The sequence below is a fragment of the Artibeus jamaicensis genome, unplaced genomic scaffold (assembly GCF_021234435.1).
Source record: "Artibeus jamaicensis isolate MK-2021 breed Jamaican fruit bat unplaced genomic scaffold, CSHL_Jam_final contig_76, whole genome shotgun sequence".
Taxonomy (NCBI): domain Eukaryota; kingdom Metazoa; phylum Chordata; class Mammalia; order Chiroptera; family Phyllostomidae; genus Artibeus; species Artibeus jamaicensis.
The window spans coordinates 15,733,741-15,746,066 of NW_026521954.1; the positions used below are offsets into that span (position 1 = coordinate 15,733,741).

Sequence of the window (12,326 nt, forward strand, 5' to 3'; positions counted from 1 at the left end):
CACAGCTTTAACACTTAATCAGTGTACCAGTAAGTTTATTTTCCAATACATCAGATAAGGAGAGTGCTTAATAAGAGAAGCACTAAGTAACTTATCTTTGAAATACTTTTTTTATTTTTGTAAGGACATTTATTTGAGATCTACCTTATTAACAAGTTAAAAGTTTTATTTTATTGTTTTTATTTTGAGATCATTTGAGACTTTAAAAAGTTACAAAAACAATTAATACAATGAATTTTTATATACTTTTATCTAGCTTCCCAAATGTTAAAATTTTACATAACAATATATTTATAAAAATAAGAAATTGATATTGATAAAATCCTACCATCTAGTTAATCTAGAGACCTTATTCAAATTCCACCAATAGTCCCAATGAAGTTTTTGTCTTGTTTTGTTTTGTTTTTCTGGTCCAAGAGCTAATTCGATATTTTGTTGAGTTTATTTATCATATCTCCTTAACCGGGACCAGTTCTTAAAGTTCCTAACTCAATAAAAAGTTCCAACAGGCTTCGACCCATTGGAAAAGCATGGATACTCTTTGTTTGACCAAACTTTAGTCAGGCTCCTGAAACTTCTCCCAGTACCATCCATGCACTTTCCTGTGAAATCCAGCTTTAGCAACAACCCTGCTAAGTTGGTTGAACCAGAATCCCCACCATCAATATCTGATCACCCTCTATACCTGAGCAGGTCTCTCATTCTCCATTATCCCCCAGGTGATGCCCGATCACCCTGGCTTGTCTTTAGCAAGAATCCTGTTAGGTTAGATCAGGCAGAAATGCTTCTTATCTCTGATGTTTACTCTTAAAAATGTTTTTCATATACTGACCCCTATCCTGCTCTTTGCTTATAAATTCCCACTTGCTCATTATCTATTTGGAGTCAAACCCAATCTTTTCCCACTACTACTCTTGCAAAACCCCATTGCAGTAGTCTCTATGTCTATCATTGTGGTCCTGAATAAAATCTGTCTCACCATCTTAAAAAGTACCTTGAATTTTTCTAGAACCAGAAAAAATAATCTTAACATTTATGTGGAGCTATGGAAGATCTAAAATAGTGAAAGTAATCTTGAGAAAGAAGAACAAAGTTGGAGGTATCGGGCTCTCTGATCTCAAACTATACCACAAAGCTGTAAGAATCAAAACAGCACGGTACTGGCACAAAAACAGACACATAGATCAATGGAACAGAATAGAGAGCCCAGAAATAAACCTTCACTTATATGATCAACTAATCTATTATAAAGGAGGTAAAAATATACATTAGACTAGTAATAGTCTCTTCAACAAATGGTGTTGGGAAAACTGGACAGATATATGTAAAAAGAACATGAAACTGGACAACTCTCCTACATTATGTACAAAAATAAACACAAACTGGGTAAAACTTGAATGTAAGCCAAAACTATAAACTCCTATAAGCAAACATATTAAATAAACTATTTGACATCGGTCTGAGTAATACCTTTTGGATACATTCCCTTGAGCAAAGGAAAAAAAAAAAACAAATAGAATTAAATCAAACTAAAAATCTTGTGCACAGCAAAGGAGATATGCAACAAAACAAAATGGCAACCTACTGCTTGGGAGAGGATGGAAACAGTGCAAAACTCTTGTCTAAAGAAAATGAAAACTCTAATTCAAAAAGATACACACACCTCTGTGTTTATTGCAGCATAATTTGCAATAGCCAAGATATGGGAGCAACCTAGGTGTCCACAGATAGATAAATGAACAACAAAGATGTGGTATATGTACAGTGGACTATTATACAGCAGCAAAAAAGGAATGATATCTTGATATTTGAGACAACATGGATAAACCTAGAGAGTATTATACTAAGTGAAATAAGTAGGCAGAGAAAGACCAATACTATTTGATTTTACTGATTTATATGTAGAATCTAAAACAAAACAAACAAATGAATACCTACTCATAGGAAGAGAGACCAAAGGAATGGTTACCAGAAGGTTGGGTTTGGGGAGATGGCTGAAAAGGGGAAGGGGAATATAGTCAATGATGTTTTGATAAGTTTACTGGTGACAGATGGTGACTAGGATTAGTGGGATGGTCACATTGTAGGGTGTAAAAATGTTGAATCAGTATATTGTGGACCTGAAACCACTATAACCAACACAAGATTGTAAGCCAGCTATAAGTAAATTAAAAACATATAAGTATCAAGGGTATATTTTTAAACAATAAGCACAAGTTATTTTGTAGTGTCTGGGGATGACTGTTCTTCTCACAAAATTCTGGGTACACATTTTTGGACAAAATGCCACAGAAATGTTGTGGCCTTCTCAGAACAGCCCACGAGGAGGCAACTGATTCAGATGTTTCATTCCTCGTGAGGTTAACTTTGATCGCTTTGTTACAATACTCTTTGTCAGGTTTCTCCAATAAAAAAACATGATTTTTTTCAGCTCCTTATTGATGTGATTTTTCCCTTACATATAGAAGTCTCGCATAGAAACTTCCAATATTTTTCTGTGTTTTTTCACACATCAGAATGTATGGAATCTGAACTTTGGGTAGTTGGTGTTCATCTCTGACTTCACATTTCTTTACAAGGTATTGTAAAATAGAACTTTATCTAGACTTTTCATGGTGAACCTCTGCCAAGCTCCAGGCATAAAATTAGAGCATGACATTTTAAAGAACATATTGGAAAAAAATACAAAATTCTGTATTAAAATAGCTAACCTTATTCTATTACAAAATTCTGTATTTTTTAAAAAGTGATTTTAAATTTAGAAGACCTAAGATTAAGCCTCTGCTCTAGTTCTTATAAGCTTCACGAACTTTCTGTATTTTTGTATCTTGATTGCCTCTTTTATAAAATGGAAATACTTAAGCCTACATGAGTTAACCTTCCAGTGCTCTTATAATCTTCACAAAGATAACTGTGCACGTGATGTTGTGCCATTTTGGGTGTCCATCTGGCAGCAGCAGGGAGGCGGGGAGAGTACGGCTTGAATGCCTGTACCCTCTGGGCGCCAGCGCCTCCCCAGTGTGGTTCTGGGATTTAGTTTCAACAATACTGGAAGTCAATTTTTAGAATGATCAGAAATGTATTAGCTAAATAGTATTGCACACTCTCTTTCTCTCTCTCTCTCTCTCTCACACACACACGCACACGCACACTTCGACCTACATTTAATGCAGACATAACCAGAATGTGATGCTGGTGTTGAAAACAGACTCCTGTCCCTGGAAGCATTGGTGACAGACTTAGACATCAGTGGTCCAAGGAAATACCTCTGCTGTCCTTAAGGTCCTAGGCTGTGTCATGTCAGCTTACAATGGACTTTCTTACAGCAATTTTTCTGCCTATAGGAGGCCAATGCTTAGAATTATAGGATTGGCAACTGAATTTCTACTACCACAGCTAACTCTTTTTCTGTTTGTTACTGAACAACACCCTGCGAACACCACCTCAGTAGCTGTAGCTCTCCATTTCACAATGATCATCACCCTTCTTGGAGCTGCCCAGGATCCCCCACCCCCACATCTCCACTGCTGTCCTTCAGGTGCTTGACTGTTACAGACAAGGGACCAATGTACTGTCAGATGTTACCTAGGAAAGTGCCTTTCCCTCATTCCCTCCCAGTTATTTCCTCTTTTGCTATACTGTTCATTCATTCATTCATTCATTCATTCATTCATTCATTATTCAACAAGTATTTATCGAGTGCTTCATATGAACCAAGAGTGTTTCAGGAGGTAGAGACCTCAAGCCTTAATGGATCTTAGAGTCAATTTAGCAGATGAAGATGAAGCTGCCTCTCATGACTTTCTAGGACTTGGCTCTTTAAACCTTCCATGCCCATCTCCATGTGCATTATAAAATAAGTGTTTCAAACTGTGAAGAGTTATAAAAGTGGACTATAATTTTTGTTGTGGCTTTCATTGGGTGGTTACAATTGATAAGACACTTCGATCTAGCAAAATTGTACCTCCTTGAATGGCTGTTTTATAACTCCTGCCTCTGCTTACATTCCCTAATTATTATCTTTATCTTCAAGAAACATTTCTCCACCAGGAGCCATTTAACAAAGCCACAGCACCGCATGATGCTACTCAGCGTAGCGAACATCCAGATCTCATCCCGTTATAAGTTCACATGGACTCCGAGTAACTGATGGGTCCCTTCCACTTCCCATCTGTGCTCCCTCCTTTGGTGTTTTTCCAAAGGACCGCTTTCTTCATAAGTACTAAAACACCTTACCTTCTCATACAGTGAAACTGCTGTGAGACCCAGGAATCAGCATTTTAACAACCACCAGGGGTCGTTCTGTCGTAACTTGTCAGTATTATACAACTTGGCAGAACATGGCCATAAACACCATGTATCGCTATATTTTTTGTATCCCTTGTTTCTATCAGAGTGTCCAGAATATTTTACCCTATTTAAAGAGCTGAACCCTGGCTGGTTTGGTTCAGTGGAGTGAGTACAAGCCTGTGAACTAAAAGGTGACTGATTCGATTCCCAGTCAGGGCACATCTGAGTTGCAGGCCAGGTCTCCAAGAGGGGAAATGAGAGAAGTAACCAAGAAACAACCAATCCTGTATCTCTCACACATTGATGGATCTCTCCCTCCCCTTCTTCCTCCCTTCCCCTGTCTCTAAAAGTAAATAAGTAAAATCTTTAGAAAATAAAAAGAAATAGCTGGCGTTGCATGGGTATAGTATTAGATTTATTCTATATCCAAGTCTGTCAGGTGCTCAGGAAAGAAAGAAAACTAAAGCTACCTTGGGGACATGACTCTTGAACAGTCACTCAAATCAAGACATTTGTTTTCCGAAATTGGCTTTTAAAACCATTTATTTTAAAGGGTGAGAACAGTTTAAAAATTAAAGCAGTTTACCTTTTGGGTAGAAAAATACCAATCCCGTGTTCTACTGATTCTGTTTTATTGCCAATAAAGGCCTCATGGGAGCTGCACAGGACTGAGTAGATTCACCTGCAGTAAAAGCCCTGCAGACTCAGTTGATGGGGAACAGATCCAGACTCGTGCTGAATGGTGCACTCCTCCCTTTGGGGTTTGGTTTTTGCACTTTCCACAACCACACCATTTACATCATCTAAAACATTCGAAACAGAACCCCTATGGCAAACCCCACCCCCTATCATTGTTGCTATTTTTATACCTAGGATTCAAGTCTAATAGAAGTAAGTGGCTGTGAGTTACAGTTGTTAAGCATTTAAGCATGTTGATCTCCTGTGTGTCTGCGCACAATGCGGCGGTTGCTATGGCATCTGCATGCATGATTTCTGTGAAGGTGGTGCTGATTGAATCTATAAAAAGATAAGCAAAAAAAGAGATGTTTATGAAACCCTTTTCCGATGAAATTGCTAGTGATGCCGATCTGTGTATTTTGTTTCAGTCTGCATTCCAGTATTAAATTTTTTTTAATGGTAGATTTTTAGCCTGCTGGATGGTTGATTGATCTCTTATTGATGATTTATGAAATCACGATGCTCACTGGTGTGAGGTGAGAGTGAAAGGCAGTGGCTTTACACAGTCCAGATGACATGTGTTCTTAGCTTTTATGCACGCACTGTGTCCCCGAGAAGGTGTTTAATTAAATTTTTAGAAATCAAATGAGGCATGTGGCCTATCTCAAACAATTCTAATGTAATTTCACACGTAAATGATTTTTTTGTGGGGTAGGGCTGATAATCACTCTCTGTGTTCTCCACCAGGGGTCTGACTGGCAGGCCACCTTATTTCAAGTTTAGTGTTTAGACATCGGACTGAATTCCACCACTATCTCTGGGACTTGAGGCACATCTCTCCATTACTCAGGACCTCAGTTTCTCCTGCTTTAAAACTGAGAGGGTTGGAGAGGGGAGAGAGGAGGGAATTTCAGGGGAAAAGGGGGAAGGATTTACAGGAACAAGTATAAAGGACACATGGACAACAACTAAGGGGGGGTGGAAATGGGAGGGAGGTGGGGAGCACTGGGGGGTGGGCTGGGATGGGAGTAAAAGACAGAAAACTGTACTTGAACAGTAATTAAATTAAAAAAAGATTTACATTTCACAAAAAAAAAAAACTGAGAGGGTTGGTCCAGAAAAAACTCTTGCTTCACTTCAGGTGTTAAGTATGATTGTGTGTGCATGGGTGCATATAAACCTACATTATTACATGCCTCATTTGCTCAGGGATGATGTGTGTTTTTGATAAACTGATAGTTCATTTAGGTATATTTCAATGCAATTTGAAATTGATATATTTTAACAGAATTTGTTGAAACAAAGAAAATGGCTTTTGGCTTTCTTCTCTATTCACAGATTCACTATCAATTGTAGAGAAACATATAGCAGAAAGAGACCAGACTTTGGAGTCAGACAGAACAAGCCTGAAATTGAGCTCTGCTACTGATGACTTGCATACCTGGGAGAGACTTGGTTTTGAATTTAGGTAAAAGTTCAATGCCATATTAGAAATGATAGCAGATGCTGCACATGGTTGTCTCTCCACTGAATTTTATAGACTAAAATATTGAGAAAGAGTTTCAGAAAAAGAAGTGTTCATAATAAAGGTATTCTCATATACCTGGAAGATAAATTGAGATTCAGTAATCTGTGAATCAAATTTCCAGTTCCTGTTGGAGGAAAACATACTTTTGGTCACGCAGAAATGAATGGCTCAGAACCTCATCTGAACATTTCCATATCTGTTGATGTTATATGTATTGTCTTAGCAGGAAATGGGGAGGAAATGGGGGCAGGATGGAACACAGAGAGAAGTTAACCTGCTTTGTGGATGCAGCTGATTTCTTAGCTGATCCAACAAGGAGCTCTGGAGTGGGATGGTCCTTGAGATGTCTCAAACCAAGACAAGGGAGGGGAGCCTTTATACTCTGTCACTGTCCAGTCACAAGCCACAGGTCAGCCTCAGGTTGGGGGAGTTCCCTGGAGGTGAGGGGATTGCCCACTGAGGGCACAATCTGTGAGCATCCAGCTGCCAGGATTTTCAGCAGTGGAGGGGCGCGGGTGGGGCAGTGGTGGAGTGAATGCATTGGCCCTGAGGGAGTTCCAGGGGGAGCAACTAGGATCCACCGCGCTTATTTCTATCCATATAAAACTAGGTGTGCTTTGTCCAATGGTCCTCAAAAATGAGCATTTTTATTAAAGTGAGGCAAGCATATTTTCCTAAAGAATGGTACCTCATGTTATTTACCAAAAGGTTCTGTTAAGATCTACTCCCTCCCCGCCCAAAATTGTGTATAATTGATACAATCTTATTTCACCACAGGAATCTATTTTGGCATATCACCAAATAAGGATACGCAGAAATAGATTCTGTAAAACTTTTTTGGGAATTTATGCTGAGTGAAATAGGCCAGGTGCTGAAAGACAAATACCACATGATCTCACCTTTAACAGGAAGCTAAACAACAAAACAAACAAGCAAGCAGGAAAAAAAAAAAAAAAAAAAAAAAAAGACACTGAAATAGAGAACAAGGGGATAGTGACCAGAGAGGAGAAGGAAGGGAAGTTAAGGGGAAAAAGGGGGAGGGATTTGGAGGAACAAATAGGAAGGGAATTTCAGATAAATAGATTACTAGGGTAACTACTATTTAATAGTGTCAATACTTAGAAAATATTTTAACATTTCGACCATTCTCGAGAATGAGATAGGAACACCCACACACAGAGGCCCGCGCATGCGCTCACTCCTCGCTCTGCCTCAGACCCACAGTTGGGCAGATGGCTGTGCTGGTGGTAATAAGACAAAAGTTGACTCTGGTCCCTGGAGGATAGGTGGATGTACCTCTGCAGCTGGCCAAGGCCCCAAGTGCCTTGACGCCTGTGGTTGGCTTCCTGGGGAGGCTGCCAGTGCTGGTGCTGGGGGTGTCCTTTATGAATAATGGAAAGCAGCAAAAGCCAATGCTATCAGGCCAGGATTTTAAAATCATCAAAATAGATGCAAAAGAGAGATTGACCCCACTCAGTGTCAAGACTCAACTGGAACTGGTACTGATGTAGAAGCAGTAGCAAGGTTTCTTGATGCTTCTGGAGCAAAAGTTCATTAGTGGTCCAGGGTGCAGATGACATGATGTGTACAGATGTCAGTGTGTTCGCAGCACAGGGAGACCTGGAGACCACGTACACAGTTGCTCAGGGTTTTAACAAGTTAATCAGATGCTACAGACACCTGGAGAGAGGTTTTGAAGATGAAGTAAAAACCTGCTGCTGTTCTCAAAGGGTTTTTCAGTGTCGTGGAGAAACAAATTGTCCATGTTGACTTGTGTTCTTCTGGCTAATGGAATACTTAATGCATCCATTCTTAATAGCCTTTAGAGTAAGAATTTGGCCAAAGAAGGGGTTTCAGCGGCTTTTGCTGTAAAAGCTCTTTAAATTGTGGGTAAAGGAAAAAGATATCACTGCAGTAGTAGCTGAAGTCTTTGGAGAATCGGCATGGATAACAGGCTGATGGAACTTTTCATGCCAATAAGCAAAGTGTTGAGGCGGACTTTAGGGGGTGGAGGGATTGAGCAAAAGTGAAAAAGGACTCACAGACACGGACAACAGTGAGGGGGGAGGGGATATAAGGGGACTAAATGGTAGTGGAAAAAATAAAATGAAATAATAAAACTTATATTAGCCAAAGTGAAAAAAAGCATCAAACACTTCACAAGTATGGTACCGAGGCAGGTTTCACAGAGCTTTCAAAATATGTTCAAAATTGGCAAACTGTAGGAGCTCATAAGGAACTCCAGAAAGAATGTCAAGAACTTCAGATGTCCTGTGGTGATCCACTTAAGAATATAATTGTGTATGTCAAGGAAAAGATGAAAGCAAAAACAACAGCAGCATCCCAGAACCCACGGTCATCGGAATAGTCTGGGTCCAGTGTGATGAGCATCGTGGAACGGACAAAAAGAGGAGCTTGTAGCAGAGCAAGCATCAAGCACTTCGAGTGGTACAGTACAGCAGTCTGCTTGCTGCCTTCACTATTCAAGGTCAGTCTGAGCTGGCTCCACTGTGGAAGATTCAGGGGTATTGCTATGATCACAGCCATTTCATGAAAGCCTTCCAGAAAATAATGGTGCTGTTTTATAAAGCTGAAGTCTGGGGTGAAGAGCCCATTCTGAAGTGGTCTAAAGATGCACATGTTGCAAAGGGAAAATGTGTTTTCCTTGAACAAATGAAAAAGTCTGTGGAGTGGCTCAAAAGTGCTCAAGAGGAATCTGAGACCGAAGCTGAAGAAGGCGACTGAATTTGGAGACTTCACACTCAGTAAAGCAAGCAGGAGTCGCAGAGAAAATGTCATGTCTCACGTGTCCTGGTTCTTCCATCTCCCTCCCTCCCTGGGTCAAGCACGAAGTCAGGGCTTTTGTGGCAAGTTTTATTTTAACTGTCTCTATGGTTACTGGAAATCTTGGGTTTAGTTTCTGAAACTATGTTTTAAGTAGGCACAGGAGCTACACATTCGAATCCAATATTGCATTAGTCCTTTCAAGTTATCTTCTACCTCCCATCTTTTCTGCTGTAATAATGTAATTTAAGGCCATCCACAGTGGCCAGTTTACTTGTTTCCTGTGTTTTCTATATACACCCTTGTCAAGTTATGATTCAGTTAAAAATAATTCATTATAAAGATTGTGGATTAAACTGTAAAAGTATCCAAAGTCTCAAAAAGAAATGGTCTCTGGGACAATTTTTTATGCCCCCTGCCAATGACAACCTCATCTACTGTAATTGAATTCATTAACCTGACCCTTGGGTATTTGGGCCATTGCTTGCCTGTTAATATTTTCTTGCATTTTTGACCCCAGGTGTCCCTGAGCTCAATCGTTTGTTCTTTGGTTTCATTCTTTAGTGGAGAAGCAGCTTGAAACGAGGTCTTTGGGAAATCGTATGTAGCAGAGGTGGTGAGAAGAAGAAATTTGAGCCTTTTCCCTTTGAGAAACTTCTGCATTCAATTTGTATCTTTGCAGGCAAAACAAATGGGTATTCTTTTCATAGCATTTTCAACTGTACCTTAGAGAAGTCTTGTCATTTAACAAATTTAACACTTGTTATACACATAGATTAATGCAAAAGGACTCATGAAACAGTGTAAGAGAATTGATTATACTAAACCCAGTAAATTATTGAAAATGGTAAGTGTCCGCATGTGCTCATTGGGAATCTAAAATAAACTCATTTCCCATTGGCTTAGAATATTCAATGTAAAGTATGGATAATGTAAAGATTAATGATACAGTTCCACTTGGTCATACAGGACCAGCTTCATTTTCTTAACAAATTCACTAATGGCACAAGCATCTGGCTATTCATGTACCCTATGTGCCTTTTTATTAAAAGTTGCCATGAGCTAAATTTCTCTTCTATGCAATTGATTACTTAATTTTAATGGCTGCCTTTTCATTTTTATCTTTTCTTGCCATTACCCACCTATATATGTAGACAGTAGGAAACCAAATGTGACCACCCATTTTGGTGGAAAGATTTCATCTTTAAACGTGAAGGTTTTGGAAGTTGTTATGGTTGTGGAAAGAAAGTAGCTTGGAATAATGCCACCAGGGACTGAGTTGAAATTTCCCCTTTCAGAGGTGCCATTTTTATGAACCAAGAATTTGGTGTTCAACAGTTCATCTGGAGGGAATAACGTGTAGCACAAAATTTGAAGGAAAGGTGTATATGACCTTATGAAAAAAAGCATGACTACTGATACCACCGAGAATGGGGTAAAAGTGTAACTGAGTAGCTTTGATAAAGTTGCCATGCACAGGCAAACTGTATTCACTCGATTTCTACGTAGTGATCTGCTTTACTTTGTAATTTGTAGTCCCCAAAATACTTTAAAAATAATAAAGTCTGTCTTTATGCTTAAGTTACGTGAGTCAGTCTTCTTTATTATTTTTTTTTTAATTTTTGGTAAATTCCATGTTCGTGTCCAGTGGTAACTACAAGATATACATTCAGGCATCTCTACTACGTAAGCATTAAATAATTGCTTTTCTCATCTTTATAGCTCCCAAATTCTGTGTACACCTACACAGAATTCTGATGTAGCAAAAACTACATAACATTTCTATGACCAAATCATTGCCTGATGCTGGCACTCACAGTGTGCCCTGTTCTATTATATACTTTGCGGAGTGAAAGGATGGGTACTCTTCCAGAACTACATTAAGGCCTTTGTCTGATCAAAGCCTTCTCTTCATAATGACAAAGCAGTGTTTACCTTATACAATATTACAGTAAGTGGAAAAGTCACCAGTGACAGCGTAAGAAAGGGAATGCTTTCTGAAAAGACTGCAGAATCTCATTTTGAATTGTAGGTGGCAATTTTGGAACTCAGCTACCAATAACAACCTCTGGCTTCAAATATGTAATTTTTAATACATATGTTAAAATTGTACTTGTATGACTGGATAAACATTGATTTTTTTCCTAACTAGGTGTCAGTTTCAAAGGATAAGTCTCTTAGATGTATGTTTAGAGCTGGGGGAAAAAAAAGAAAAGAAAAACTAGTTAATTCTGTATTCAAGTTTAGATTATCTGTACCTTCTACAAACTTATCAAAGCATTCGTACATTCTTTTGTTCACTTACTTATTTGTTTATTCAAAAAACATATACTAAGGGTCTGAATGTTTGCCATAGAAGCTACAATGTAAGCTTCATGAATGCAGGACCTTCTCCTATTTTTTTAACCACCTTCACAGTAACTATCAAGTACAGTATTTAGCACCACAAAAATACTCATTCGGTTAATGAGTCTGAGTGAAAGTAGCTACCCAGTGCATTGGACACCAGGAGCACAAAGAAAACACAGATTGCGGTTCCCACATTGCAGAGGCTTATATTGAGTGGGGACCTTCATCACAATGAAAGGTTCAGGGTAAAACTTACTATGTAAATGATTGCAAAAATGATAGTTCCAAAGATCTCACACTGATAAAATATGCAGTAGGTAATTCCCTTTCCATGTATACATAATACTCAAGACCTGAGAATAATATTACTGGGTGCTTGTTATTGTTTTGATACCACTTTTTAGGACTTCTAGGAAGGGAGATTGTAGGATGGGAAGGAGACTTGGCATTAGTGGTTAGAACATGGCAGAGTCATTGTGTCTAATGCTGATCTACATCCTTTCTAATTCTCTGGACATGTAGTTAAATGTGCTGAGAGAATTCAGGGAGATGGAATTCTAACACTTGGAATCAGGCCCGAGCCATAGGTTGATAATGAAATTCTTGCTGTAATTTTTCAACCCTCTGGCTAGTTCTAGGGCTAAACCACTTCTGCCAGCACTGTGTCTCTCAAACTGCCGATCTCATCTCCTCCAAA

General features: G+C 38.9%; 1 pseudogene; it reads left to right on the forward strand.

Moving 5' to 3' along the window:
* Positions 1-7,881: 7,881 nt before the first annotated feature.
* On the forward strand, positions 7,882-9,241 carry LOC119045893 (eIF5-mimic protein 2-like; annotated as a pseudogene).
* The last annotated feature ends 3,085 nt before the right edge of the window (positions 9,242-12,326 follow it).